The sequence below is a fragment of the Pongo abelii genome, chromosome 9 (genome assembly GCF_028885655.2).
Source record: "Pongo abelii isolate AG06213 chromosome 9, NHGRI_mPonAbe1-v2.0_pri, whole genome shotgun sequence".
Lineage (NCBI taxonomy): Eukaryota > Metazoa > Chordata > Mammalia > Primates > Hominidae > Pongo > Pongo abelii.
In genome coordinates this window covers 125,394,767-125,419,719 of record NC_071994.2, presented here as the reverse complement: position 1 = coordinate 125,419,719, position 24,953 = coordinate 125,394,767, and the positions used below count along the sequence as shown (strand labels likewise).

Here is a 24,953-nt window from a genome sequence, read left to right as displayed (position 1 = left end):
TTGTGATCCCATGGGGCTTGCGCTAAAAGCCTCTCTAGCCCTTTCTCAAGACAGTCTTTAAGGGAGCCGGCCCTGAGCCATCTTGTCCGTCCTCTGAAATGGGATGAAGCCCAATTAGGCGAAGTAAAATCAGAGTGAAAATAGGTTGCATCTCACCCTCTCTCTGGGAAAACTGTCCCATGCCTACTCCACCTTAAAAGCAAAACGTGCACTTTTTGTGTGCAGAGACTGCACGAAGTGGGCCCCCTGCTCTTTTCAGGGAGGGAATGTAAGCAGATCTCTGAAGAAACCACTTGGCTCAGCAATTTTAGGGCTTGTTGTAATTGGCCTGGCCTAAAAGAATTCAGCAAGCTGTACCTGTGCCAAGGAAAATGCAAACGCTTCCCTGAAACAGAGGCATTTAGAATGGAGGAGAGGAGCTGGGCTCATCTGCGAGCTTGAGTGGAACAGCAAGGGGGACAGGAGAGCTGCGACATTGGAGAAACTCCAAAGAGGCTGTTTCCTTGCTTAGCCACTGGTGGAAGTCACATCCACTGAACTGTCACCTGGCAGGGTGAGTGGGGTCTGCTGGAGAAGGATGTAGATTGGGAGGCCTCCTCCCTCCATTCTCAGCCTCCTCATTGCCCTGAAGAGTACAGCCCCGAGTGTGGCCAGTTGTTCAGTGGTCCTCTTCTGAGTTCAGCCTCCACGGCCCTTATCTGGGCACTGGGGACTAGGAAAATTCTTTCTGACATTCCCAGGCCAGGACAACACTTCCTATAGACTGACTGCTCCTGATTCTTTGTGGCGTCTGACCTGTCTTTTCTGTTAAAAACAGAAAACCTAGAAATGATTCTTTGGATATTCTGTTATTTTCCTTCACAGCACCCTATAATCCTTTGCAGGAGTTTTACACTTGGCCGTGCTTCTCCCCTTCACCTGTTACTCTGTGACCCCTGGGAGGGTTGGCCTAGTCATCCCAGTCGGGTTCCCGATGCTTACCATGGTCTTTGGCCAAGAGTAGTTACCGAGCAAATGATTGTTAACTGACTAATAGTAATTCAGGTTACTGTGGAACTTGATTTCTACTTCTGTCCTTTATCTTGAGCATATAGGAGGTGTCTAGTCAACACTTGATGGATTCAGATTTTTCTCGTGAATTAACAATCTTTTGCAGCCAGGAAGGTGCCCTTTGATTCTCTCTCCTGAGAAGTGACCTCGTCAGGAAATGGAGACACCAAGTCTAATGATGGGTCTAGCTTTCTTTCTGTTTCTTTCTACTCAGAAGATCTTTCAGTGCCTGGCCTCCTTCTTCCTCCTCAGCATTTACCCTTTTTCCTGCCTCTCATCACCCCTTGAGACCCCATGATGGTCTTGGAAACGTCCCAGATATCTTAGACCTCCTATGCAGTTTCTCCCTTCACATCTCCCTACCTCTAAATTTTTCTCCCTTTTTCTTCATCCCTAAACTCTTTTTTTCTCCTTTGTCTGAGCTCAGGGTTCCCTCTGCTCAATCAGAGGTCAATTCTCAAATGCTCCATTTCTCTTATCTGACACCCTCATCAGCTTTGCACCCTTTTTTGCAACTCTGTCCAGGATAATATCGTGAAAGCAACTCCAAACACATACCACATACCAGCCCCACCCAAAGCCCCGTAGTTCCTTCCTTTTTAGCAATCTGCACCCTTTCTGGTGCCCTGCCCCTATTCTTGTACCTTCCCAGCCTGCAATGTAAGGCTCACACATAGACGCAAAAGATTGCAGAAAAGGCAACAACGTCACCTACAATTTTTACTGGTACTGTGTGTCCCAAGTATGTCTCCTCAAACTGTAGGTAGGGCTTTAAAAATTTACTGTAATTCTGACTTCAAGAAATTCTAATTAGCTTTAGGCTCTGCCTTGTATTCTGGTACTATACCAAAGGTGCCTTTTCCCTTGCGTCCATGTCTTCCTGATTGCATTTTCTATACGTGTGTTTTGCTTATTCTTGAGCCCAATCAGAATGGCCTCCAATCAAATTGACTTCAGAGGCTGAGTTCAAACAGAGATCAGACAACCGCTCAATCAGGGAAGATATGGATGGAATTCAGACATTGGGGGAGATATTTGATAAGATGGCTTCTAAACATCATCTCTTTTAAAACCTGCGATTCTCCTTAAACTGATCATTCAGTGTAAGAGTTTTGCCTTTTCTTGTGTGTTTTCCACTATACTAAAGGCCATTTGCCCCACCTAGGAGATACCTAACTCTGGGACTTACCTGTGATAGTTAAAGAAATAGTGCTGTTCAAGGGAAAGAGAGGAAAAGGCTGCAAGCACACTTTGGATTTATCTGATCATCTAATGTGTTAGACCAGGAGATCCCTCAGCAGGAGTTAAAATGCTCTGTGTGAGGATGTCACATGCTTCTTTTGTCTAGTTTCTCCTTTTAGATCCCAAGGCGTTCATAGACTCAAATAGTCCGAGAGCTAGAAGGATCCCCAAAGGTTGTCTCAGTGCAGGCAGCCTCCATGACTGGCCCTGCATTTGGCCAAAGAATGTCCAATGACAGAGCCCTCACAGCCTTCTCCAGACACAAAGTGACCTTTCCAAACCTGGACTAAACTACCAGAATATTTTTCTTATAGTGGATCAAAAATATTTCTCTTTGACGTGTCTCTCCATTAGTTTCATTCTATTTCCTGAAGCTGGGTGGAGCAAATCCCACCCTTTTCTAATTGAGAGTCCTTTAAATATTCGAAGACAGCAATTACAGAGTTGTATCTTTATCTGCCTAAATATTTCCAGTTCTTCAAGTTCCTCATGACATGGTTGCTTCATCTTTGTTGTCCTAGTGTCTGGGTCCTGCATTTTTCCTGGTGTGGGGTGCAGAGCAGAATGGAATGCTCTGCCAATCCAAAGGGGAACAAGACTCTCCTTCCCTCACCACTCATTTTCCTGTTTCTCCACTCATGACCCCGTGTCCCTCATGGGGACACGTATGCTCCAGACCCTCTGATACTTCCTCCTGTAGAAGTAATTCTGAATTTTGATCCCATCTTTCACAGCGGGCTTGTCACTAAAGGTTCTCAGTTTTAGATCTGTTTGTGTGAAAGCGAATGTTTTTGCTGCTTTTCTTGATTTCTCTAAATCCTTATTGCTGTATTTTTTTTGTTGTTTTTTGTTTTTTTTTTTGTTTTTTAACTTGAGTTTGTAACAAGGTTTAATTATCTTCAGGGCAGTTTAACCCTTTCATATTCAGCCCTAGGCCCAACATAGGTCTGAGAAATATTTATTGAGTTTATGGTTCATAGCAATATCACCAATTGACATACTTTCTTCTGCTTTGTCATCATCCTCCTCCTCATCATCATCATCATTTAAGTGGCACACAACTTCTTTTGCTTAAAGTTATTGCTGTCTTTTGTCTTTATTCCTGTAATACCAATGTTAGTTATGGAGAAATAACTCATAAAGTAGCTGCAACAGAATCAGAGACTTATGCAACTTCAAGTATCATTTCTAATGCACTAATAAGTGGAGCTAAGATCAGAACCCAGGGTTCCTGACCTCCTCCTGCCCCGTATGTCTAGGCTATGTTCTGTCTCTGGAGAAAAGTGTGAGTGACACTCACTGATCATCCTCAGTACAGGGCAATGAGCCACACCATTAAGGAGTATTGATTGGCTCCCCCGCTGTGAGAACAGTATGCTGGGTGTGACACAGACAGAGAGACCCAGACCAAGTCTGCAGGAGAAAACTGGTCATGATGTCAAATGTGGAGGAAACAACTGCCTGGTGGGATGCTCTCTATTTATCAGCACAGTTAGTGGAATCCAAACAAGGAAACTTTCCAGAATGACAACCGTGCTCTGCCACTGAACTGTAGGTGAGCATGTGGTTTGTGACACATTATTTCATTCTGCCATCATACCAGTTGTGAGATCTTGCTTGTGAAACTAAGTTAACTCCATTTTATGGACAAACAAACTGAGGTGAGAGTAGTTAATTGAGCATAAAATAAGTAGCAGAGATAGGTATCAAGTCTAGATCTGTTGAAGCCTAGAGCTTGTTTTGCCACGTCACATTGTCTCATTGACTCTTCCAGCAGTTCTGGCAAGGGAGCTCTTAATTTCAGCAAAACAAATCTCAGACCAATTTCCACTGGCCTCTATTAAATTCCACCACCCTTCTGATGTTGGTGGCAGCTCTGTACCGAACCGTACATGAAGATTGAACTTGGAATAAAATAATAAAGCTCCATTTATTAAAAACCACAGCTACTTCATGAGCTGTTTCTCCATAAGCAACATAGGCACTACAGTAATAAAGATTAAAAAAAAAACACAATAATAACCGTAAGCAAAAGAAGCTGTGTGACACTAAAATGAGGAGGAGGAGGAGGAGGAAGAGGAGGAGGAGGCGGAGGAGGAGGAGGAGGATGACACAAATATCTGCCAGGGTGGGTTACTATAAACGAGACCGTGTTCCTCTGGAGAAAGATACTATTTGGACATACAGTCTGTTTTCACTAAGGTGGGGAGCAGTATGTGTCCAGAGCTCTAGAGGGACCGAAAGGCCAAGTGTCCATGGTGGCAAGAGAATCCAGGAGACTGGACCATCAAGTCTTTTACTCACAGAGTGGAGACCACACCTTATGTCTCGGAACAGCCCTGTGTGAACATCCGACTTTATGATACATTGTGATTGTGATACAGGACTTCCCACGCAGAGCGTAAGCCATGCAGGCTTATTACTCACACCACACTCACCTGGACCCAGAGACCTCCAGGCACTGAGGACTCCGTCTCCCGGAAGTATTTCCCTGAGAAATTACAGAGGACCTCAACCCTGCAACTCACACAAAGGCTGTTCTTCGTGGCCGGAGCCGGACCCCACGCCCTCTGGGGCACATCCTTGAGTGCGAGCACTCTTCTCTCGCCCTCCTCCCACCCAGGCACCGTCCCAACTGGGCACTGCCTTGCCATGCCCCACATCTCCCACAAGGGGGAGCCCCCGGAGGGCAGCTGGGGCTGCGGAATTTTGGAAGCGCAGAAGTTTCTCCTCCTGTCCTGTAACTGGTTTTCACTCACTCAACTGAGAGATTTCTTTGTTGCAATGATGGGGTCTAAGATAACACTTCTGGAGGCTGCAGGCGAGAAACACAGCAGATATCATCTTTTATTGTATGTTGTTATTTGCCTAGCATTATAAATTAAGGAGGAAAAATAACAAAGAGCTTGAAGACGTGCACAGCTCACAGGCCCTGGGTGGAGGCTGGCGGCATCAGACAGACAGAACCAAGACATCTGAGGGGCAACCAGGAGGTGCGTGTGGCTGCAGAGCACACAGGTAGGTACCCGCAAGAGGACAGTCGTGACGGGGGGAGGAGTGGATGGAGCATTCACAAAAGGTGGTCAGCAGAGATTAAAGGGGAAAGGCAGTGCAGAGGAGTTGGGAGATGGAGGGAGAGAAGAGGGAGGAGTCCCAAAGGAGTGCAAAAGAAAAAAATGTTTGCAGGGTGTGATGCAAAAGGCTGACCACGGAGTGGGAGAGGGAGGGTTTGGAAAGTGAATCAGAGACATAAGAGGGTTTGAAGTTGGTTCCAACTCGGCCACCCCAGAAACTTCACAAGGCAGGGGAGGATGGGAGATTGACACTAAAGGCTCAGTTGCACAAGAAAATTCAAAGTGAGTAGGTGTGCCAGAAAGTCAATCTAATCTTTCTGGTTGTGTGTCATATAGCCACACCCACTCCGGACTTTAACCCAAACTAGAAGGAATTCTGGTCTGAGGGTGTTTTCAGGTCCTCTCTGCTCGGAACTCATGTTTCACACTTTCCCTTTCTTCCTTCGGCTCTTCCACAGTCGCTCTAGGTAATGGATTAGGAGTCAGAAATTCCGTGTTCTAGTCCAGGCTTTGCCACTTACTGGTGAGATTAGCTTAAGAAAGGAAATATCTGAGTTTCCTTTTCCTTTGTCTATAAATGGAAGATAATAATATATTACTTATGAGCCCTACAGGGTTTTTCTGAGGGTTGAATAAGTCAAATAGTGTGAATGAATGCTCTTAATAGATTACAATTGCTAGTTAAATAAAAGATGGCATTAATAATAATTAATCAGTTAATATATTCTTCCTATCCTCAACAGAGGGTTTGCCTACTGAGCTGTGGAGAAATATATATATATATATATATATATATATATATATATATATATATATACACACACACACACATACATATATACACATATATATACATACATATACATATATATGTATGAAGAATAATATAATATATAACATATACGTTATATAGATATATTAGCCTTAACCTACTATCTGTGAGAAAATTTAGAATTTATGACTCTATTTCCACAGCACATGTTAGAGTAAACTTTTTGGCAGATAAATAGGAATCTTTGTGTACTTACCTTTTAGCCACCATCAAATGTTCTTTTCCCCGACCTCGGCTACAGTTTTGTATTTCTCAAACATGCAGATAATGATTGATGGTGTCTGCCTGGCTACCTGACTGATGAGTGATTTGTCTGTGTCCTGGACACTGCTGCCAGAGCAAATGTCACACCGTGTCTCAGGCACATGATCAGACTAAATATGCTTGGAAGAAGCAAATAAGAGACTCTGTTAATCAGTTAATCATCCCATCGCTATATTCACTGCCTGAAATGTGTTTTTTTTTTTTGGTCTGGGTCATTTGTTACTTAGTTCATTGAAATGTCTTGGATGAAAATTGGGTTCTGCACACTGGATGTGGCTGGTTGATTCTGCCTGTGAAGACTGAAGTTGGCTTTGATGCCTATAGATGCGCTCACCCTTCCCTCAGGTTCCAGAGGCCATGTGGTGTATGGGGAAGGCAATGTAGATGGTGGGAAAATCACTTGACTTCTCTTGTTCATCTGTCAAATGAAACTGTTACCATCCTTCCTTCGTGCATCCAAATGTAGATGTAAGGAGCACATGCGATTATACTGCACACACCAACAGTTCATAACTATCCAAGTGCTGTATAATTGTAAGATTTTATAGTCATTATTCTGCTGCATGTTTCTTACTAGTGATTTACCCGTATTTCACAGTTAAAATTATTTGAAAAGCTGTCTTTCCCCAGCTGTTAATATAGTCTCTTACTTTTTTTCATTTCCACCAATCAACTGATAAATCAAATATTTATAAAGATGCTAAATTTGTCATACACCTACTCACCATCAAAAAGTTAGTATCCTATCTAAATCACATGAATAGATGCGCAATGTGTACGTAGACTATTTGTATTTTTCTAAAAATACTACATACGTATATACATCCTTTTTTCACCCATGTGCCTATTCCCCTTTTAATAAAAATATATGTAAATATGTATTTGAGCAAGAAACATATACCTACATCCACACACACAGCATCTTCGCTTAGATAGCAGATTTAATGGGGGAGAGGAACAAACGCATCACTCTGTCAGCATTGCAGTTATTTCAGAGTCCAGAAGTGACCACAATACACAATTCATGTGGTTAAAAAAAATCATGGATCAATTTCTGCCCTGTTCCTAGTAATGAATATCAATATCTTGCCTCTTCTAGACAGACTGTCAGCAGCTTCAGATGTTTTTAAATGAGTTTTTAAAAATAAATTTGCGAAGTCAATTATTTTGAATCTCATCTGAAGCAATTAAAAAACATCCTGACATTTAAGGTGATATTTTTTCCCAAGTAAAATAATTATAAATAATACTAATTATGAGCAAATCATTCAGTTACTCTCAGTCTGGTTCAACCTTTAGGTTAATAAACCAATCCATTAAAATTCATCTTGCTCAAAGGACCAATTTGTTAAAAAATGTAGCGACCTTTCACCACAAGTATGATTGATATTTTCTTTAACAATAATCAGAGCTGTCTTTCCCAGAACAGAGTATGGTCAAGTGATAGGTATAGAAAACTAGGGTTCTTTTATACCTCTCTTGGTGATACTTCTCAGATAGGTACAAAATGATATTGATGATGATGAAGATGGTGGTGATAATGTACAAAATTAAAACTCTAATGTTAAAGACAGTACCTTAAAAAGATATTTGAAAGCCTCAAGACAACTCATCACAAAACCCAACTATATTACTCTTCATACCACAAACAGAGTTTAGATATTCCCCTCTGCCTCTAGTGTTTCGTTGTCACCAAAGGTGTAGGGCAGAGATTTGCAAATGTGTCCCATGGGCCAAATCTGGTCCACTACCTGTTATAAATAAAGTTTTATTGGAACAAAGCCCATCCATTTATTTAGATATTGTCTTTGGCTGTTTTTCTACTACAGAGGCAGAATGGAGTTGTTACAACAGACACCACATGGTCCACAAATCTTAAAATGCTATTATCATTCTCTTAAAAAAACGTTTGCCAACCCCTGTGTTAGGTAATGAAAAAAAAAAACTGATCTTTGAATTTATAATAGTAGCTAATATTTGAACAGCACTTTAGAGCTTATAAATTCTGACCATGTTATGTTGTAACAGGTATTATTATCTTCACTTAACTGATGAAGAAATTGCTGACTTTTCTTTTTTTTTATTATTATACTTTAAGTTCTAGGGTATAAGTGCACAACGTGCAGGTTTGTTACATATGTATACATGTGCCATGTTGGTGTGCTGCACCCATTAACTCATCATTTACATTAGGTATTCCTCCTAATGCTATCCCTCCCCACTCCCCCCACCCCGTAACAGGCCCCAGTGTGTGATGTTCCCCATCCTGTGTCCAAGTGTTCTCATTGTTCAATTCCCACCTATGAGTGAGAACATGTGGTATTTGGTTTTCTGTCCTTGTGATAGTTTGCTCAGAATGATGGTTTCCAGCTTCAACCATGTCACTACAAAGGACATGAACTCATCCTTTTTTGTGGCTGCATAGTATTCCATGTTGTATATGTGCCACATTTTCTTAATCCGGTCTATCACTGATGGACATTGGGTTGGTTCCAAGTCTTTGCTATTGTGAATAGTGCCGCAATAAACATACGTGTGCATGTGTCTTTATAGCAGCATGATTTATAATCCTTTGGGTATATACCCAGTAATGGGATCGCTGGGTCAAATGGTATTTCTAGTTTTAGATCCTTGAGGAATCGCCACATTGTCTTCCACAATGGTTGAACTAGTTTACACTCCCACCAACAGTGTAAAAGCGTTCCTATTTCTCCACATCCTCTCCAGCATCTGTTGTTTCCTGACTTTTTAATGATTGCCATTCTAACTGGTGTGAGATGGTATCTCATTGTGGTTTTGATTTGCATTTCTCTGATGACCAGTTGCTGACTTTTCTATAGTCATTCAGCCATAAAGTGGTGTAGGGAGGACTTGGTCTCTAAAGAAGTAAGAATGCTGCCCCAGTGGCAGCTTTCAAGAAGCAGGAAAGGAGACGGCTCTCAAACTGCAATAATGGCTACCTGTTTCTTTTATCCACATAGATGTGACCATTGGCCAAAGACAGTAGAGAAAATAAAACTCTTGACATTCTTTTCTCTCATTATCTGACCTTGGCTGGGGTGATTTTAGCCTTGTCTGCTTCTATGTCCTTATTCTCATAACCAGAGTTATACTAATAAACAGAGAGGAAAGCAAAGTGGTTTGCAGTCAAAGCTAAACTTTATTGCATCAACTCTCGCTTATCCATACTGAAAGGAATGTATCCACACTGAAACTGGCACTGTGGCATGAATATTCCAAAACAGCAGATAACAGAAAAGTCTTTGTTTTTGGAATACACTATGTTTTTAAAAGTTTGCATTTTGAAACAGTAAATCCTCTCTTCGTTATGTTTCTTTTTTATTCAAGTTAATATCAAAATTATATTTTCCCCTCGAGCTTAGGACATCTATTAGCAAAGTGGGCCCCGAAGTGCTAGATATTAAGAAGAAGGAAGCCTGGAATGAAAACCTTGCCTTTGAGATTCATAGATATAAAACAACAATTGTTTGCTGGGACCAAAGCTTTTCTTAATCTCATGTTTTCTTGGAAAGGGGTGAGGGATAAAATGAGATAAATATGAATAAGAAATTTTTACATCGAACCTTTCCTGAAGATTCCAAGCCAAAGATAAGGATTTAAACAATTGAACTAATTCGATTTTTTATTCAACCAATTTTTATTTTGAGTGTCCACTGTGGCAGGCACTGGTAAGAGTTGGAGTATCACATTGACTAAGAAAATTGATTAGAGAAACAAACATGTGCCTACGTGTTATTAGAAATAAGCAATGGGATGGGAGTACAGATAAAATCTTAAGTATGCTCAATGGAGAAGTCATTCTTCCTTAGACAATCACAGAGGACATTATGGAGGAAGTGGCATTTTGTGAGACTTGAAGAATACACAAGTGTTGGGCATCTGAAAATGGAAGGGGTGGCATTCTAGGAGGGAACAAAAGCGTAAGAGCAAAGAGTAGGATTTGGATGTGTTCAGAAAATTGTTCGGTGTTTGTGGAACGTATAGTTATATGAGAATAGAAGAAGATGAGGGAGGTAAAACAGGATGGAACCAGATTCTGGAGGGCCTTGGATTGTAAGTCAAGAAGTTTGGTCTTTATTCTGTAGATAGTGAGAGCCATTGATTCTTTGTGTGCAGGAGAATTACATGATCACACCTGTGATTGGGAGTAGAGTGTGACAGATATTGGAAAAGAACTTGGAGGCAGGTCACCAGAAAGACGCCAGGTGAAAAAGGTACCTCCTCCACCTTGCACTCTAATTACAAGACTGCTTCTCTGTCACAACCCTGACTATTGTAGGTTATAGCACTAGCTGAGGACTTTCTGAGGGCATTTATTTAATGACATGCCAGTGGCATTTACTCATAAAACCAAAAAGCCATTGGGGCCAGAAATAGGGGTTTTGGTTACTTCCCCAGACAGGATGCAGTTTGGGTGATTATACATGTGATTCATCGAGGTCGGGAAGCAAATCCTCTACAAACAAACACCCCTTCCTCCAAGCCCAGTGACTCATGGCTTCATCAGTTTGATCCATGGAAAGCTCTTGAGTCCAGGCAAAATTTGAGGTATAAGGTTAAATCACAAATCTTTAGCATTTATCATGACAAGAGAAATATTTTTATTCATTCTTTCAGCCGTTCAAGCAATAAGCATTTATTGAACTTGTATTGTTTTAGGCACAAAGCATATGGCATTATAAAACATAGTTCCTGCCATAAAATATTCCCCAGCTTAATTGGGAAAACAGATATAAACAATAGAGTATCCTGTAAGTATTATTCTAGAGAAATGCAAACAGTACTAAAGGATCAGAGGAGAGACACGTAGCTGCTTTGGGAGGGGAAAGGTGGCATTGGAATTGGGTCTTAAAGAATAACTATCCATCATTAATCATTCATTATTTCAATAAATAATTATCAAGCACTTACTATGTGCTAGGCACTGTTCTAGGCATGAGATTTCATGCTTTTGTGGAACTTAAATTCTAATGACAGGACCCAGATATTAAGCATAGCTGGGAATCAACCAAACAAATAGGTACCCTCAGGGTCTTTACACTCTTGTAAAGGTACATTTCAGAGAGCAGTAACTAACACCTCGTTTCAAGCAGAAACGATATATGCAAAAAGAAGCATGAATCTAGCTCCCTGGGAGAGACTGGAGAAAGAAACCTCAGGTTTGGGATGCCCAATATGAAAATAAGGCTTATAAATAGCCCTGAATTAAGATGGACAATTGCCGTGACACTCTTTGGCTATAGTGGATAGGCATAAGTTGGAGACCATTCTTACATGGAAATTCATAGCATTCAGTCCCCTGACATTCTGATTTTGTAGTATCTATCAGGCACATGGAGTCACTGACTAGGGACTCTGGGTACAATTGTTTGGATTCACTAATAGATTCTTGGTACCTTCAATCTAACTGTTTTGCAATGGTTCAGTGCCATGAAAATGAAAACCTAAGACACTGGCCACCTCCTTGCTTAAGTAATATTCAGGTCAAATTCTGTAACAGCCAACTTCGGTTTGGAGGTCATACTTGATTCTCATTTTATCAGGTTGTCTAAAATAACCAGGCCATGAGGTGGTTATTGTTATGGTACTCATTGGAATGGGATTTGACCTATATAAGGCAAAGAACTAGGACAGAAATAGCTCTTCAGCCCATCACAGGGTTGGAGAAATCCAGTATAAGCAATCGTAGAATCACAGAGCTGGAAGGGCATCAAGGTGACTTAAGGCGATCCTGGCATCTGCCTCTAGGCCTGTCTGGAAATTTAATATAAATTCTAGAACTAATTATTTTAACAAATGCATACAAACATACTCATCTTGAATAGTACAGTTACTTTCAGGGCAGTGATGCTGCCTAGGCTTGGGCAAAACATCTTTGAACCTCCTGTTTTATAGCAGACCTAAGAATCTACCGCATCTTTCAACATACTTAGTGGAAGAAATTCATTGTCTTTTGAGGCTATTTTGTGTTTTCAAAAAAACCCAAGTGCCATATTCAATTGGTCCAGCTGGATGATACCATTTTTGATTAAAAATGAATTTAAGGCCGGGCGCGGTGGCTCACACCTGTAATCCCAGCGCTTTGGGAGGCCAAGACAGGCAGATCACGAGGTCAAGAGTTTGAGACCAGCCTGGCCAATATGGTGAAACTCCATCTCTACTAAAAATACAAAAATTAGCTGGGCATGGTGGGACACGCCTGTAGTCCCAGCTACTTGGGCAGCTGAGGCAGGAGGATTGCTTGAACTCAGGAGGCAGAGGTTGCAGTGAGCCGAGATCACGCCACTGCACTCCAGCCTGGGCGACAGAGCAAGACTCCATCTAAAAAAAATTTTAAAAAAAGAATTTAAATGCACTTATAAAATCGTAAGCTGATATTTTTGTTTGACTCAACTGGTTCAAAGAGACTTACCAGCAAATGAAAAAATAATAAGTATATATTCTCCTAGATTGCTGATTTGAAGATATATGAAGCTCTGGTAAGTTGTACAGTTCCTCCCTCCACTTAGTGAACTTACTTGAGGTCAAGGAGCATGTCTTGTTTATCCCAGAATACCCGCCTACCACAGAGACAGATGTGTGTGGGGGCTATTTGTTAAATGCATAAAAAACCATAATTTCATCACTTTATAGTCATATCATGAATTCTTTGTTCATTTTGATTTTTTTTTTTCGTCAAATATGAATCCCATGATCACCTCTTACCTTAAGGCTAACTAGCCAGCAAAAACCAAAGGAAGCAGTATTTGGTGGATAGAGCACTGTTCTGGGAAGAAGAGTCAGGCTCTAGGATAAAATCTGTTATGAGTAGAATGGGTGGCTTTGGAAAAGGTACTTAATTCTGTGTCTACATCTTTAAATGAAAGGATTGAACAGATGATGGGAAAAGATCCATTTGAGGAACAAACTCTTGAGTAGCTACTTTGTGCCTATCTCTATGTGCATGCTGTAGGGGAGATTCATTGTTATTATTCTTATTTAGAGACAAGGTCTCACTCTGTCACCCAGGCTGGAGTACAGTGGTGCGATCATAGCTCACTGCAGCCTCAAACTCCTGGGCTCAAGTGATCCTCCCAGCTCAGCCTCCTGAGTAGCTGAGACTACAGGTGTATGCCATCACACACAGCTAATTGTTTTATTTTTTGTAGAGATAGGGTCTCACTATGTTGCCTAGGCTGGTCTTGAGCTCCTGCGCTCAAGTGATCCTCCTGCTTCGGCCTTCCAAAGTGCTGGGATTACAGGCGTGTGTCACCATGCCCAGCCCACAGGAGATATTATTAAGGTGGGTTTTTTTTTTGTTGTTTGTTTGTTTTTGACTGAGTCTTGCTCTGTTGCTGAGGCTGGAGTACAGTGGCATGATCTCAGCTCACTGCAACCTCTGCCATCTGGGTTTAAGTGATTCTTGTGCCTCAGCCTCCTGAGTAGCTGGGGCTACAGGTACACGCTGCCACACCCAGCTAATTTTTGTAGTTTAAGTAGAGACAGGGTTTCATCATGTTGGCCAGGCTGGTCTTGAACTCCTGACCTCAAGTGATCCACCTGCCTCGGCCTCTCAAAGTGCTGGGATTACAAGTGTGAGCCACTGCGCCCGGCCACTTTTAAGGTTTTAGTTTTGGTCAGTACTCTTGTGTTTGCAAGTGAAAGAAACCCAGCTTAATTTAGTTAGGTAACAAACCAAACTCTGGAAAGGGCTGGGTACACCAGGCTCCAGAAATTACTAGAATCAGGGACCCAGGCACTTCCTCCCACTTTGCCCTAAGCTTCTCTCTCTGGGTCAGCTTTGTTCTCTTAGACCTTCCTCCATGAGGCTGGAAAAATGTGCAAAACCTCTGGGAAGTCCTCTGAGCCAGGAAAACAAGAAACATGACTGGCAGCTGCTATAGAACCCTAAGGTTGGATGCAGAGAAGGTCAGCTCCCCCAGAGAAAAGGTTGTTACACAGCCAAGATAAAATAGAGCCTTGCTAAAGCCTGCCTTCTCTTCGTGCTGCCTACTCCGACCCTACTTCTCTCAGCTCCACAAACACTGGCGACTTTCTACTCTCCTTTCAAGACTCTGTTCAACTTTGCTTTCTCTGAGGCCTGACTGACAGGGCAGCACTGTCCCTTCCTGTGTATGCCCCCAAGGCACCTGAATCCATCTGTACTGGGGAAGTACACCTTGCTGTGTTGCTTGTCATGATCTCTTTACAGATTCCTCTTCCCATGAGCCTGAGAACTCCTCAAAGACATTAACTAACTGCCTTAATTGGTTTTGTGTTACTTCATTTATTCAATTATTTATTTATCAGTTATTAACAGCCTACTATGTGGTAGGTTCTGAGGATTCAAAGAGAACTAACATAAGATTCCTGTTCTCAAGGTGGTGAAGCTCATATGGGAAGTGCATGACAAATAGACACTGGCAGTGCAAGACAGTGGGATGAGTCCATTAACAGATGTCAGCGCTGGATGCTATAGGAGCATATAGGAGAGTCTCCTTCCTGGAGCAAGGATGACGGTTGAGAATGCCAGCAAGTTTCCAAGAAGGGAAAGGCACCACCCCTTGCCTGAGTCCTGTTGAATAGGATTGAGCCTTGTTGTGTGGGGTCTGAAAGGAGAGAGCATTCTCTGCAGTAAGAACAGCACATGAGGAAGTCAGGGGATGCCCTAAAGAGCAACATAATAAAAGGTTTATGTTTGTGTGTGATAGATAAGACAGAGACACATGAAGTAGTTGGACAATAAGACAGTTTCCAATCAAGTACTAATTTTGCAGTACAATGAACTACGAGTCTAGAACGGATCACCATGGACTTATTTTGGAAATCTCTCAGAAAGTGTGGGTTCTGACTCACTCCTTGAGAAATGACAGTGCTAAATCTGAGATAAAAAAAAGTCTGGATTTCAATCTCACTCTGCCAATTATTAGCTTGGTAATATTTTCTCAATCTTTAATTTCTACATCATGAAATGAAGGCACTAAGATTCAACTCTCAGAGTTGTATTGAAGATAAAATAAGACTTGTAAACTGTAAAGCACTATACCAACTTAAGTTATTCATTAAAACTGTTTATCTGTAAAATAGAGAATTCTTCATTGATAAAGATATTTGGATGATATAAAAAGATGCATAAGTATACTTACATGCAATGATACAATATTTACATTAAAAATACGTTAATTTTACTTACCATATAAAATCTTGGTTAATGCTATTGAAAAATGCAAATGTGTTAATGAGTTGACTGTGTCTTTTTATACATTTCTGACTCTTAGGATAGGGCAGAAAAACAGCCCTTCAGGGTAGGCCGTCTGATTCAGCGGTACGTGTAATGTGCTAGGAATTAAGTAGTTCAGGTGTGCTAATTTTGAAGTAAACTCTCTCCTAAGCAAACTGTATTCTTGTAGACAGAAGTTTTACTTGAGGATTTCTGTCTCAAAATAGAACTCTAAGTGGTGCAACTTTCTCTTCACTGTCTCCATTTCCTCCTCTTTAAATGACTATAAGCAATGGCAGCATTTTAAAGTCACACTCATACAGGAGATGTTTAGAGAAGTTTGATTTCATTAGTCTTATACTCTGGTCAGATGTAGGCAAGGGCAAGGAACATCTAACAGATACAGAATGACCCACTAAAGGAATCTGAACTCTTTTGAGTGCTTTCCAAAGACTATGGGTGAAATACTAAAATGTAATTGACACAATGTGTTCAGGCATGCAGTGTAAATGATCCTTCACTCCATGTGCTCCATCAGTTCAAGACAGCCCTTGGCTATCTTGTGGGAAGAAACCCCTGCTTTGTCTCCCTCATTCCCACTGATAGCAACACTGAGCTGATCATTATAGAGGAGAGTGACTCCAGTGCTTTTCCATGTGGCTGTGAACGTGGCCCTGAAAAGCATCAAAAGAAACATTAGAGATTTGTCACTCACTCTTGCTTAATGATGAATTCAAGGAAGCTGAAAGTGGAGACCCATCGCTCCCAGCTATGGGCTCAAAGTTATGGCCAGTTGGTAGTCCTCTTTCTCCACCCATTACTCCATCCACGTGGACCTAACTGTTGTAAGAGCTACCTTTCTAAAACTTATGTAAGGAAAGAGAGCATGACTCTTTTCTTGGAATATGAAGTCTATGAGATATCAATACAAGTTCTACAAAATAAGGAGGTATACTAAAGTCAAACAAGTTTAAGAAATCCTGAATATGTCTCCACTGGACATTCAAAATGTACGTGAGCATATCTAAGGCTGTAAAATAAAAATAATACAATAGGCCGTGTGCGGTGGCTCACGCCTGTAATCCTAGCACTTTGGGAGGCCAAGGCAGGTGGATCACAAGGTCAGGAGATCGAGACCATCCTGGCTAGCACAGTGAAACCCCGTCTCTACTAAAAATACAAAAAATTAGCCAGGCATGGTGGTGGGTGCCTGTAGTCCCTGCTACTTCAGAGGCTGAGGCAGGAGAATGGCATGAACCCGGGAGGTGGAGCTTGCAGTGAGCCGAGATCATGCCACTGCACTCCAGCCTAGGCGACAGAGCGAGACTCCATCTCAAAAAAAAATAAAATAAAATAAAATACAACATTTGAACTCAGCTTTTCCAGTTATTTGACTTTAGAACTGTTTTATTTAGTAATACTCATTAACACCTTGAATACTTCTTGCTTCTAGTTAATAAGAAGATAATGTTCTTAGAGAACTCTCAGTAAATAGTCCTCTTGAAGGCTGAAGTCCATGCTTTAGACTGAAAAAAAGTTGAACGTAGCTTGGATAAATCTTATAATTGAGGAATACATGCTTACCATCCAAGGGTTCTTTTTAATAACCAATTTTTTATTAAATTGGGGGTTTGCCGGGGAGGTGGGAGGTGAAATAAGCAATCAGCATTCGAGTCCATTCCTTATTCAGAAAAAAATTTCTTCTTTTCTATTACTGGCTAGATCTCATGGAAAATCCCTTGAAAATGCTGAAATGGACTTTTCCTCTCCCTCTCCTCTGGCCATTTGCCTTTTTTTCATAAAGAATGAGTGTAGAATTGATTTGTAACTATTATAGTTTATATTTGGTAGGACCCTATGGAAAACTACTAGCCAAGAGAAAGAGTAATCACTAGTAGTTTTAACTGTAATCACAGAGAAATCCTTCCCTCTCCTTCAACCTTTCCACGGCTCTGTAATTGTGAGCTGTATCTTTCATAGGACCTTTCCTATAGGTGCTAAGATCATATTTTCTCTCTATGGGTTCTCCAAAGTATCTTTTTTCTTCTACCCACAAAAATAGACAGGGAGTCAGGCAACGGGATCAACTCTATTCATCATGCATATCATTTTATACCTCTTCAAGGAAGCTTTTCTTGATCAATTTTCTTCTCTAATCACTACTTCTCCTAGCATTTCTTCTGAATCTATTTAATGCGTAGGATGTTATTTTACCTATGGTGTCACAATACTTTGCAACTGATCTTAGTTTATTCATCTGTGTGTTTTCTCTGTCAACTAGAATTTAAAGTTCATTGGAGGCAGGTACAATATATTTAATTTTTTCATACTGTCTTCAAAGTCTTACATGCAGTAAGACTTGTACAGAGTTTTATACATAGTGGGCATTTGCTTATTTGAATTAAAAATAATTTATGTGGAATGAATGTCAGGATATCTACTCATCTCCTAGGTTTTCTATCGATATGACTGGAACGTGAACATTGGAGTCCTCCTGACCTGAGCTCAAATCCTAGGCCAAAAACATCAGCAATCTTTGTGCTCTTAATGAAGTTACTCTTCTTCTCTGAGTTTCCATTTTCTGATATCCACAATGGGGATCTTCTATCTACCTTTTCCTAAAAGACTACATGAGGAATAGTTAGAAGTTTAAGTTCTGATGTCAGACAGTTCTGATTTGAATCCCCTCTTTTGCTACCTCATATTGAACAAATTGGTTAACCTCTGATGAACCTCATTTTCCTCATCTGTGAGTTAGGATCCATAATAGGATTTATCTCATGAACTTGTTTGGATTAAATGAAATAATGCAAGGAAAACTTAGAATGGTACCTGATATCTAGCAAGCATTCAATTAATGTTAACTGCTACTATTGAAGAGTACCTAGAATACCTGATGCTGGTGGGCTCAAATAAACCATAGTTCTTTCTCCTACTAATTCCCATCTTTAAATCCATTGCAATGGCAGATGCACTTTGCAGATCTGTTGGCTAAATGCGTAACTTTCATTGCAGGAATGGCATTCTGCCTGTTTTGCCTATCTTAAATGGCACAAAATTCTTCTGAAGGAAAAGACTTTCTCAGGAAGATAATACATATCTGAATTGAAAAGAGCTTACGTTTTTAAAGTGTGGGTTGGAGACATTTTTTAATTGAACACAGCCATTTTTTATCGTGTTGATTTCCTCAGGATATGAATCAGAGAGAGAGAACTGAAGTCTTGTCTCAGGAAGAAAGAGGGCAGGCAGAGGATTTTTCACTGGTAAGGCAACTTGCACACTTGTCCTTTTCATAGTGAGTCATGATCTATGATACATTTCATAGCAATGTCTATGAGTTTCCAATTCTGGAATTAGACATGCCAGCCAAATAAGGGAGGGAGAAGAGAATAGACTTTTAATCCACCTCATTGCCATTCAGAGTTCTAGAAGTGGAGCTTCAAGAAAAGGAGTATTCTAGCACCCACTTTTAGTCATATCTTTAAACACATTGAGAAAGAGAATTAGCTAATTACTTTCCAAATGTTTTCAGCAGAGCAATTCCACAGGGTTTTTTCCCCCAGTAACTAGCTCTAGTGTTCCAGAAAAATCAAAGTCTCCCTAATCTCTTTCCAAATCGGTTTTTTTTTGTTTTGTTTTTTGTTTTTTTTTTTTTTTTTTGCTATGACTTGAGGCTAACTTTTCTTTTTCTTTGCTTTCATACTGGCTGACCTAAGCTCTTCTTAAAATGATGCTGTGAATTTTTTTAAGTTATTAAAGCCTACCTACCCTAGTTTTTTTTTTTTTTCCTAATGAAGGAAACTTAACTCACTTGAAAAGCTCTCTTATATCCAATTTTTTTACACTACAAGTCACTTTGGACTGATGTTCTAAGGATGTTTCCCAGCTATTCTAGTAATAAATAAAAAACACCAATGCTTTGTTACCATTGGTCCTTCATATCCATGGGTTTCACATCTGGGGATTCAATTAACTCTGGATCAAAAACATTTGGGGGAAAAAAAAGGATTGTTGTGTCTGTACTGCACACCTACAGATTATTTTCTTGTAATTCCCTAAACAATAAAATATAACAATTATTCACATAGTATTTACATTGTATTAGATATCGTATGTAATCTAGAGATGATTTAAAGTACACAGGAGGATGTGCATAAGTTACATGCAAACACTACACATTTTATATAAAGGACTTAAGCATCTGCAGATTTTAGTACTGGCAGGGGATCCTGGAACCAATTCTCCATGGATGCCATGTGATGACAGTATATGCACTTGGGTATCGCCAGGACTTGGTGCCACTCAGAGTATATTACAGGTGCTTAAAATGGTGACTGAATAAATATGACCTTATATTTCTATAGCTTTTAATGCTTTATGGAAAACTTCAATTTCCTTAAAAAGTCCTGTCTGCAATTGTCTTATTTTCACCTTTTCTACCACCCAAAATAACCTGACCTTTGGTTATAAAGTCAGTAAGTATTAGAGTGGAGACCAGAACTTGGTCTCCAGTTCCCAGCCACACAAGTTTATTGCCTTAACCCGAACATTTGCTAAAGTGGTGGTGCTAGTGTTTTGAAAAATGTAGACCTCCCAAACTCAACCTTGTACTCATATAATGAAGAGAATAACGAGAGTGCAGACCAGTTCTAATATGCCTTTGTTTTGAGAATATATCTGAACATCATGTTATTTTTAAATTGTAAAATGTGACTTGTTCATACTTAGCTTTTATTCTTCTCTGACCTTGAGCTCCAATTCTCACTGCCTTTTCTACAAGCTCATCATTTTTTCACATGGTATCTCTACATTGTGTTATGGTAGGAAATATTAATGGCCCACAATAGGGCACTTTTAATCTCTTCATCACCAAGATGTAGGACATCTTGGTGCCTTGATTAAATAATGCATGGTCAATGTGAGGACCTTGATTCTCCTCCTGGTGAAATTCTTTCTGTCACAAGATTTCTTCAATGTAAAAATCAACAATCATTACTATTCCTTTCATTACTTCACTGGAGTTTGAAGTCAGCCAAAGGAAGATATTAAATAATCAGGGAGACAGGGTCTCTTGCATTGAACTCCTTAAAGGCAGGGACTATGTCAGAAATTTATGCCGAGTGCCGTGGCTCACACCTGTAATCCCAGCACTTTGGGAGGCCAAGGTGGGTGGATTGCTTGAGGTCAAGAGTTCAAGATCAGCCCAACCAACATGGTGAAACCCTATTTCTACTGAAAAAAAAAAAAAAAAAATTAGCCCAGCGTGGTGGTGCATGCCTGTAATCCCAGCTACTTAGAAGGCTGAGGCAGAAGAATCGCTTGAACCTGGGAGGCAGAGTTGCAGTGAGCTGAGATTGCGCCACTGCCCTCCAGCCTGGGTGACAGAGCAAGACACTGTCTCAAAAAAAAGAAAAGGAAAGAAAAGAAACTTACATAGCCCCATCCCCTAATCCAGGGTCTGGCACAGAGCAGGTACTTAATACATTATTAATTACATTGAATTGACATCTATAAGAAAATTCAAGAAATCTGAGCCTTGTCACTTTGTCCATAATGATGTGGCCTTAGCTAAGACTCTGAGCTTCTGTTTTGTCATCGGTTAAATGGGCTCTCTGTCTACCTTTAATGGGAATGTGAGAGTCCTAGGAAATTTGACCTTAAGGAATATTTGTTTTAGATTTCACAGACTAGATGGAGTTCTAGTTTTTAAGTGAATAATTTACAGACTAATGGGCTTTACATGAATAATCAAAGCAAAGGGGCTCTTGGTGACCTGCTTGTGAATTAATATTTTTAATTAGTAAGTCATTTTTGACAAATTCACACAACCCTTGATATCTGGTTTTTTTTCCTTTAATTCACCTTCCATTATGGTCAACTTTACTATTGAAATGAAATCATCAACTTGAAGATATGTTGAGAAATGGTGTTACAGTCTGGATTCATAAATCTTAACAGGAAGAACCTGGAGCCAAGCAGCTCAGAGCATTATGAAATCAGTTAAGTCAGGCTTCTGGAATATGTGAGCAGTCTACCACTTTCTCATTAATCTGAGGCAGAATGCCCAGAAAGAGTATTTCGCAAAGGTTAGTGCAAAAGAGAAGTCCGTTGAGTCACTGTTGGGTGTTGGATAGCGGAGCAAATTTATTGCATTAATCAATGGAGGAAGTCTGTATTCTAAGATTGCCTTGCTAAGAAAGTCATTGTAAACTTGTAAATGAACAATTCTGCTTCCTCAATGGCTCTCAAACCTGAATGGGCATCAGAGTCATCTGGAGGACTTGTTAAATCACAGATGGCTGGGTACTACCCTTAAAATTTCTTCTGATTTTGTAAATTCTAATTTGGGGATGGGGTAGATCCCAAGAACTTGCAATTATCACAAGTTTCTAGGTGGTGCTAATGCCACAGGATGAGGACTATACCTTGACAACACTGTGCTACTTGATTTTCCTTTAGATTGCCAAGCCTGGTGAAAATAAACATTCCATGGGACTGCTGCTCTTTTCCGAGACTGACTTAATGAAATAGGACTTAGATAAGCCATCAATAGCACAAGCCACAGGCAGACATCTATGGGTCAGAGTGTCTGTATAGAACTACAATGAACCCTAGATATAGAGAAACAGATTTTTTTTTAGGTTAAGCTTTCAGCTCAGCTCCTTCATGACTTTGTAAGACATATTATTGTGGTCTCTTCCGAGCTCCTTCTGGAGTCATCTGAAAATATATTGCCAGAATCTTTAAAAAAAAGGGAGAGGACATGAACTCATCATTTTTTATGGCTGCATAGTATTCCATGGTGTATATGTGCCACATTTTCTTAATCCAGTCTATCATTGGTGGGTGCAGCGCACCAGCATGGCACATGTATACATATGTAACTTACCTGCACGTTGCGCACATGTACCATAGAGCCTAAAGTATAATAATAATAATAATAATAATAATAATAATAATAATAATAAACAAATTCATTCAGAAAAAAAAAAGGGAGAGGAGATATGTTTTCATTTTCTTTCAGGTGGTCATTCCAAGTTGTCATCTCTTTTCCAACAAACAGGCCATGTATTCAGGTATTCTACCCTCTTGCTTTGTGATTTAATCAGACAGTGGACAGTAATTCTCTATCAAGTTCTTTTAAGTTAAGTTCTTATTTCATATAAGTACAATGTTATCAATTCTGGTGCTTTTCCTGGAAGCTCATTTTATTCAATTCAGTTCAACACCCATTGTGTGACTTCCTATGCTAAGCACTATTCTAGGGACTTAAAAAAAGACATGACCAAGACAGACACCAATCCCTACCCTTGCAGAATCTACATTCTAGCACAGGGAGACAGACAGTAAGCAGTACATCAGCCAGTATATTATATTCTTCATAGTAAATGCTATGGAAAAGATGAAAATAAAGCAGAGTGATTACGTTTAAGACTGGGGTGGGGCACTGGCAGAGGAGGACCATGTGCACAGTTGCAATTTTAAATAGGAGTGTCAATTGAGCAAATATCTGAGGCAGGTGAGACTGTAAGTATATATCCAGGGAAGAGTATCACAGGCAGACAGAACAGCCTGTGCAAAGGCCCAGTGGCAGGAGACTGCCTGGCGCATTTAATGAACAGCAAAGAAGCTAGCATGGCTGATTCAAAGAGATGGAAGGGAATGTATTATAGGTGAGAGAGATAACAGACAGGCAAGGGTGAGGCCCCATATGGCTTTGTAGGTTACTGATAGAAGACTTTGGCATTAATCTGAGTGAAATGGGTGTTACTTCAAGGTGCTGAGGAAGAGTTAACTTTTTAACAAGGGTCTTTCAGGATATTATGTAGAGACTAGATGAGCAGGGCAAGGATAGAAGCAAACAGACTAATTAGGAGGCTGTGCCAGTAACCCAAGAAAAAGATGATGTGGCTCAGGCCATAGGTTGGTCAGTAGAGGTTATGAGAAGTAGTCTGCATATGGATATATTTTGAAATCAAAATTCAACAGGATTTTGTGATAGATTGGATATGGAGTGTGAGTTGAAAAGAAAGCAAAGTTTTGGCTTGAGCAACTAGAAATATAGCTATGGGTTGAGATATGGATTGAGATGCTATTGACTGAGATGGCTATAGGAAGAGCCAGTTTGTGAGGAATATTGGGTTTTAGGTTTTGGACATACTGGTATTGAAATGACTATTAGACACCGAATTATAGATGTCAAGTCGGTTGTTGATCATGGCATATTTGGAGCTAATCATAATGTCAACTTCCCCCAGCCAAAGATGGAGACCTAGGAGTCACCAACGTGGTGGGATTACAAACTGTGGGGCTGAGTGATATTATCAAGTGAGTGTGTATAAATAAAGTAGAGAAGACTGGCACTCAGCTCTGGGGGTCCTCAGAATTATAAGGGGAGACTGAGGTGTGACTATCAAGGTAGAAGAAAAACTAGGAGGTTGTGGTGTCCTAAAAACCAAGAGAATGAAGTGCATCAACTAGAGGGGAGTCAAAAGTAGTGCCAAATATCGCTGATAGATCCAGTATGATGAATACTGGAAGTCGCTCACTGAATTTTCCAACTGAGCAACACTGGTGACCTGAACAAGAACATAATTTGGTAGAGTTGTGATAGTTAAAGCCTGGTTTAAGTAGCTTAATGGGGAATGGTAGGAGAGGAATTTCAAACAGTGAGGAAATCCAACTCTTGAGGTTCCTGCAAAGGGAAGAAAAGAAATTGGATGAAAACACCTGGGGAAAGTGAGGTCAACCTAAGGGGTTTGTTATTGCTGCTGTTTTTGATTTGGAGAAATTACAATATGGTTATGTGCTGATGGAAATGGTCCAGTAGAGAGAGAGAGATTCATGTTTTAGGAAAGATAGCAAGAATTCCTTAAGCAATTTTGTTGAGTCAGAAAATAGTGATAGTATCTAATGTCCAAGTGGAAGATTTGGCTTCAAAGAGAATATAGATTATTTCCATCCATAGTAACAGGCATATTTAGGGTAGTAATGCTGCTTGGGGAGGGAGTAGATATAGCAGTGAGGCCCTCTGTAAAATTCCTTTTTATCACCTAGTTTCTCCATGAAGTAGGAAACATTATCTCATACAATCTCAAAAATTGTTCAAAAGAAAATGAAGCCCAGGTATATGCCTCTATAAATATTTATTCAAAAAATAAAACACAGCCAAACATAATACAAAAAGTATGCCATAAATGTTCTATTTTAGGAGTTTTTCTGCATGAAGCAATTGAGATTTTAGAATAGGGATCTAATGTCTTTTCAACTA

At 40.2% G+C, this 24,953-nt stretch overlaps 1 long non-coding RNA gene across 3 annotated transcripts in view; it reads left to right on the top strand.

Annotated features, from left to right (window-relative positions):
- LOC129048802 (uncharacterized) overlaps positions 1-24,953 on the top strand; it is a 197,300-nt gene that overhangs the window by 117,041 nt on the left and 55,306 nt on the right. For all 3 annotated transcript variants that reach the window (XR_010141750.1, XR_010141751.1, XR_010141749.1), the window contains exon 5: positions 5,165-5,310. This is a non-coding gene — a long non-coding RNA (uncharacterized LOC129048802). The remainder of the gene's footprint in view (positions 1-5,164; positions 5,311-24,953) is intronic.